General features: G+C 36.6%; 1 pseudogene; it reads left to right on the top strand.

Moving 5' to 3' along the window:
- The first annotated feature begins 348 nt into the window (after positions 1–348).
- LOC121993953 lies at positions 349–6,145 on the top strand (annotated as a pseudogene).
- The last annotated feature ends 1,244 nt before the right edge of the window (positions 6,146–7,389 follow it).

Here is a 7,389-nt window from a genome sequence, read left to right as displayed (position 1 = left end):
CTACCAAGAAGCTATTTGGTTGAAGGAACTATTTGGTGAACTTAGAAAAGACTTGCAGGTCACTATGGTCCTTTGCGATAGTCATAATGCTATTTTTTTCGCAAAGGATCAGATGTTTCATGAGAGGACCAAACACATTGATGTGCAGTATCACTTCGTGCGTGATGTGATTGCTCGTGGAGATATTTTGTTGAGTAAAGTTTGTATGCATAATAATCCTGCATATATGATGACCAAGTCACTTCCTCATCTCAAGTTTGAGCATTGCTTGAACTTGATTGGTCTTCATTGTTGAGTGATACACCTAAAGGGGTTTTGAGGAAGATATGGAGTTTCTTTTGCTTTTCTATGCTATCGAAGATTGAAATTCATGTCAAGGTGGAGATTGTTAGAGTTTGTGACCCAAATCCCACTTGGATCCTACCCGATTCGTTACCCTATATATATGTATTGTAATGTAGGGTTTTGTGGGGTGTGTGGTGTTTTGAAGATTCTGTCGTCTCTATTTTTCAGCCGACATTGTACCAATTCTGATATAGTGAAATTTTCTCCTCTTCCCATGGTTTTTTACCCGCAAGGGGTTTCCATGTAAAATCTTGATGTTCCATTCGCTCTATATTTCGTTAAGTTTTTTTAGTTGGATTCTATCATTAAGGCTGAGCGGGAACGTGGTATCACCATTGATATTGCTCTTTGGAAGTTTGAGACCACAAAGGACTCTTACACTATTATTGATGCACCTGAACATCGTAACTTCATCAAGAACATGATCACTAGAACCTCTCAGGCTGAATGTGCTATTCTCATTATTGATTCTACTACTGGTATATTTGAGGCAGTCATTTCAAAGGATGGGCAAACATGATAACATGCCTTTCTTGCTGCTGCAACAAGATGGATGCCACTACCCCAAAGTACTCAAGGCATGATATGATGAAATCATCAAGGCTGTGTCGTCTTCCCTCAAGAAAGTTGATTACAACCCTAACAAGATTCCTTTTGTTCTCATTTCTGGTTTTGAAGGTGATAACATGATTGAGAAGCCTACTAACCTGGATTGGTACAAGGGTCCGACCCATCTTGAGGCCCTTGACTTGATTCATGAGCTAAAGATGTTGGAAATGTAATTTTGCAATTATTGTCAGGAAGTGAATCAGAATAATGCATGCATCTACCTATTCATGTAATTGATAGGGTGAAGCGTATCTATTTAATGCTGGTTCATGTATAGGCTAGATTCATGTTAAGTCTTATCTATAAATGTTTATGTAACTTCAATATTTGATAATGAGATATATACAAGAAAAGTATTCAGAAGTGTAGTAGCACTATATTTTTTATATCCTTCTTGTAACTCTTTCTTGTTATTGCTATCATTTCCCAACAAATTTTGGTATCAGAGCCAGGTTCACAGAAACATGGCATCAACACAAGCTCCTATTTCCATGTTTTCTTATACTGCAAATCAAGTTACAATATTTGATGGAGAGCACTTTGATTATTGGAGTAGTCAAATGGAGACTCTCTTTATTTCTCAAGATTTTTGGGATATTGTTGTCAATGGTTTATCAGAACCACCACAACAGCAGAGTAATGATGATGAAGCATGCACAGAGGCTCAACAAAATAGTACAAGAAAAATTTAAAGAAGGATGCAAGTGCTCTAAGGTTTATTCAACAAGGACTGAGCAAAGCCATATATCCTAGAATCCATAGTGTCAAGAGAGCCAAGCAAGCATGGGATATTCTAAAAGGGGGATTTCATGGCAATGACAAGGTAACATCTATAAAGCTTCAATTCCTTTGGAGGGAGTTTGACAATCTGTCAAAGAAAGATAATGAAGGTATGCAAGTCTATCTAACCCGAGTTGCTGAAATTGTGAATCAAATTAGAAGTCTTGGAGATATAATTGAAGAAAGAAAGGTTGTCCAGAAAGTTCTTCGAAGTCTACCCTCGAAATATGATTACATTGTTGCTGCCATATAAGAATCTAAGGATTTATCCGCATACACTTTTCATGATTTAATGAGTTCTCTTCAAGTGCATGAAGAAAGAATTAGTAAGTCCTCAAATCAGCCACTTAAGCAAGCTTTTGAATCAAAAATATTTTTCTCTAACCTGAATTCTAGATCGCTGCAACAGGATAAAGAAGGGTCTTCCCATGGAAGAGGAAGAGCATTCCGAGGTAGAGAATCATTTCGGGGGAGAGGAAGAGGTAGAAAACAAAACAATCAACCAAAGAACAGTGAGAGAAACCCAAGTTACAAAGCTAGAAGCTCAAATCTTTTTTGCAAAATTTGTAGAAAGACTAATCATCAAACAAGTGGTTGTATTTTTAGATGCAAAAGTTGCAAGAACCCAAATCATTCACAGAGGGATTGTTATTATCAAAATAAGAAGGATGAAGCAAACTTCTCCAAAGATGAAGGTGATAAACTCTTTTCTTGTATGATTGTTCAACAACAACCGCAAAATGCGTGGTACTTGGATAGCGGTTGTAGTAGCCATATGACTGGAGATGGAAGTTTATTTATTGATCTTGATCAGAACTTCAGTTCAGAAGTGAAACTGGGAGATGGAAAATTACATCGCTCCAAAGGAAAGGGATCTGTTGCTGTCCAAACTAAAGGAGGTGACAAAAAGATTATCAATGATGTTCTTTATGTGCCTAATTTGACCAGCAATCTCCTTAGTGTTGGACAACTGCTTCAACGAGGTTATTCTATATTTTTTGAAGATGAGAAATGCAGAATTTTTGACAGAAGAAACAAATGCACTTTTGCTAAACAAGGTGTTTCCTTTCGTTTTACCTCAGGAAGAAAAGTGGCCTACACAAGTGAAAATTTTGATCAATCACAACTTTGGCACTTGAGATATGGACATCTCAATTGGAAAGGGCTGCAATTTCTCAAGCAGAAGAACATGGTAATTGGACTGCAGAAATTGAAGCAAAAGCTCAAATTTGTGAAGGCTGCGTGTATGGGAAAATACAACGGTCTCCTTTTCCCAAAACAACTTGGAGGGCTAAAGCACCTTTGGAGCTTATTCATGTAGATATTTGGGATCCTTCAAGAACTCTTTCTCATGGAAACAAAAGGTATTTCATTTTATTTGTGGATGACTACACAAGGATGATGTGGGTTTATTTTCTAAGTGAAAAGTTCGAGGCTTTTTCTGCATTTCTTAAATTTAAAGCTCTTGTAGAAAAGGATTCCGGTCATCAAATTAGGACCTTTTAGACAGATCGTGGAGGAGAATTTATTTACACTCCATTTATGGAGTATTGCAGAGATAATGGTATTCAAAGACAGTTGACTATTCGAAGAAGTCCCCAACAAAATGGTGTAGCCAAGCGAAAAAATCGCACGATTACTGAAATGGCTAGAAGCATGATGATGGGCATAAATTTACCTAAAATATTTTGGGCCGAAGTTATTCACACAACTATCTACATCCTGAATCAGTGTCCTACGAAGGCAGTCTAGAATAAAACACCATTCGAAGTCTGGCAAAAAAAAACAGTGGTAAATCATTTGAAGATTTTTGGCAGCATTGCATAATCTCGTATCTCTACACTAAATAGAGATAAATTTGATGAAAAAGGTCAGAAGCTTATTTTGTTGGCTATAGTGATGAGTCAAAAGGCTATCGTCTTTATAATCCTATAACTTGCAAGCTTGCGGTTTCAAGAGATGTAATATTTGATGAAATGGCATCCTGGAGTTGGAAAGAAAGCTCATCCAAATTGATATCTCAAAGTGATTTTTATGAAGCATCAAAACCTGATGATGAATCTGATCCTGCCATTCTAAGTCCAAATCCACCAAGTGCTCCTGATCATGCTGAAAATTCAAGTTCGGAATCACCAATAAGGAAAACTCGATCTTTGAGAGAAATTTATGAGACATCTGAATTTGCACTCTTTACTTCTGAAACACAAAATTTTGAAAAAGATGAAAAGGATGAAGTATGGAGAAAAGCTATGGAGGAAGAGATTGCTATGATAAAAAAGAATAAAACTTGGGAATTAGTGTTATACCGAAGCATAAAGATGTCATTGGTCTAAATGGGTTTTCAAAACCAAATATCATGAAGATGGTAGCATACACAAACACAAGGCGAGGCTTGTAGCAAAGGGATATTCTCAACAACCAGGAATTGATTTTCCACGAAACTTTTGCACCAGTTGTTAGAATAGAAACTATTCGAGTTGTTCTTGCTCTTGCAGCACAATTGGAGCTTCCAGTATTTTAGCTTGATGTCAAATCAGCTTTTCTCACTGGAGAGCTTGAGGAAGAGGTGTATGTACAACAATGTCAAGGATTTATTGTGGAAGGAAAAGAAGATAAGGTATACCACCTTAAGAAAGTTCTTTACGGGCTGAAGCAAGCCTCAAGAGCTTAGAATAGCAAGATTGATGGTTATTTTCTCAAGAATGGTTTCATCAGAGTTCTAATGAGCCTTCTCTTTATATAAAGAAACAAGGAAAAGTTTTTTTGATTGTATGCATCTATGTAGATGATCTCATCTATATGGGCACTAACATGGATTTAGTTGAAGATCTCAAGCGAAGGATGATGCACAATTTTGAGATGACGGACTTGGGAGTTATGAAATATTTTCTTAGAATTCAAGTGAAGCAGTCCCAAGGAGAAATTTTTATTTCTCAAGAGAAATACACTGAAGATCTCTTGAAAAAATTCCATATGGAGAATTGCAAACCAGTTTCTACTCCTATGGCAATAAGTGACAAGTTGAGGAAAAGTGATGGTGCTGGAAAAATTGATGCAAGATTGTTCACGAGTCTTGTTGGTTCACTAATTTATCTCACGAACACAAGGCCGGACATTGTTCAAGTTGTAAAGTATGATCTCAAGGTGCATGAATGAGCCAAGTAAACTTCATTTTGCAGCTGCTAAAAGAGTTATGAGATACTTGAAAGGAACAAAGAATATGGGCATCAAGTATGTAAAGGAAGATCAGTGCAAGCAAGCTAATTGGTATACCGACAGTGATTGGGCTGGTTCGTTGGATGATTGAAAAAGCACTTCAGGTTATTGTTTTGTTTTGGAAGTAATGTTGTTTCATGGAGTTCCAAGAAGCAAAGAACCGTAGCATTATCATCGGCAGAAGCAGAATATGTTGTTGTTATAGATGCAGTTTGTGAAGCAATTTGGTTAAGAAGGTTATTTGAAGATTTTCAACAAGTTCAAGAAGAGTCCACTATGATTCATTGTGACAATATGTCTGCAATTGCTATGACAAAAAATCCAGTGTTTCACTTAAGAACGAAACACATCGAATTGCGACATCAGTTCATTCGAGATGTTGTGAGCAAAAGAGAAATTAGCTTGGAGTTTGTTAGAACAGATGTGAAATATGCAGATTTTCTTACTAAAGCAGTGCACATAGAGAAATTTCAGAGAGCTAGAGATATGCTCAAGATTGCAAATTAAGAGGGGATGTTGGAAATGTAATTTTGTAATTTTTGTCAGGAAGTGAATCAGAATAATGCATGCATCTGCCTATTCATGAACTTGATAGGGTGAAGCGTATCTATTTAATGCTGGTTCATGTATAGGCTAGATTCATGTTAAGTCTTATCTATAAATGTTTATGTAACTTCAGTATTTGATAATGAGATATATACAAGAAAAGTATGAAGTGTAGTAACATTATATATTTTATATTTTTCTTGCAACTCTTTCTTGTTACTGCTATCATTTTCCCTTCGCCTGTCTCTTCAGGATGTCTACAAGATTGGAAGTATTGGAACTGTCCCTGTTGGGAGATTTGAGACTGGCCGTGTGCTTAACCTGGCATGGTTGTCACTTTTGGCCCTAGCGGTCTGATCACTGAGGTCAAGTCAGTGGAGATGCATCACGAGGCACTGCAAGAGGTTCTTCCTGGTGACAATGTTGGGTTCAATGTTAAGAATGTTGCGGTCAAAGATCACAAGCGTGGCTTTGTTGCTTCCAACTCCAAGAACCTCTCTAAATTGTATAATTAATGCATTTAAAATTTATAAATAAGATGGATGCTAAAATGGAAGTAATAATAACACAGAGGCCTATCAATACGGTGATTGTCGAGGAAGATATGTAGTTCAATATTTTGTACAGAGTGGCGTAACTTACATGCAAGAATAATTAAATCCTTAGAGGATGACGTAAGTTATTTTAAGCGAAACCCTTCTGATAATTAAATCTTTAATTCTGATGCGTAAATCATTAAATATGTAATGGACAACTGAAAATAGAAAAACTAAAATATTATAAATTGACGTAAGTTATTGAAGTTAGAATGACTTGACATTTGATTAATCAAAAACCAAAGGGATGAATTATAAAATTGAAAGCTTCATGATCTCTTCGAGAGAGTTGACTCACCCCATTTGCACAACAAAATAATTCATAAATAAATTTGCATTAACCAGTAGTACAACCTCAGAGAAATTACAACGATATTAAGAAAGAAACACAAATAATTAATTAATTAAAAACCCAACCAACAAACAACATAATTGATGTTTATTTTTGCAAATCCAAATTATTAATTAATCAAAAGCCCAACCAACAAACAACATAATTGATGTTTATTTTTGCAAATCCAAATGATTAATTCCCCGAGACAACTCTTTCTGCCGATTATTTTTTGGTGGTGGTGGTGGTGGTGATGGTGGTGATGGTGGTGGTGGTGGCGGCGTCGGGGGAGGGGGAGGGGGAGGGGGAGGGGTAGGGGGGGAGGGGTTTTGGTGGTGGTGGTGGTGGTGGTGGTGAAGAAGGAGAGGGTGGTGGGAGAGAGATTTGATGATAGATTCTTAACTGATTATATGTTAAGATTCTCCATTCTCTCCAACCTGGACATGCGGTTTTGATATAAAAGAGTTTATTGACTATAATGACATTATTTTGATTAATATCATTTGCATAGTCTTTGATTATTTGCTGATATTCAGCTTCTAAATCAAATGTATTACTCATGATAGATACTTTTTAGTTTAGGTGTTGAATTCTCAACTCAACCAATGAATTCACTTTATCAGTGGCTCTGATACTCTTTGGCCGACAGCAATCTACTCTGATATCACGGCGATCCCGAAGCTAGCTGTGTTCATTCAACATATAATATAGTAGTTAAAGAAAAACAAGTTAGTAGTTAAGAGCTTAATTAACTGCATCCTCTCTGAATACATACTTGCGCAGGCAGGAGGAGCTTGGAGGTATACGTAGAAGATGACTTCCTTCCAGGATGAGATTTGATGATCCTTTTGGAATTGTTGGGCTTCTCCTTGCTCTGGATATCTGCCTTCTTTTATAGCTGAGAGACTGAGACTTTATTACGTAACTGCTTACGTTTTCTTGTCTTTATTATATAAGTCCACGATT

The sequence above is a fragment of the Zingiber officinale genome, chromosome 6A (genome assembly GCF_018446385.1).
Source record: "Zingiber officinale cultivar Zhangliang chromosome 6A, Zo_v1.1, whole genome shotgun sequence".
Taxonomy (NCBI): Eukaryota; Viridiplantae; Streptophyta; class Magnoliopsida; order Zingiberales; family Zingiberaceae; genus Zingiber; species Zingiber officinale.
The sequence above is the reverse complement of the archived record's forward strand: the minus strand, read 5'-3'. Positions and strand labels throughout refer to the sequence as shown.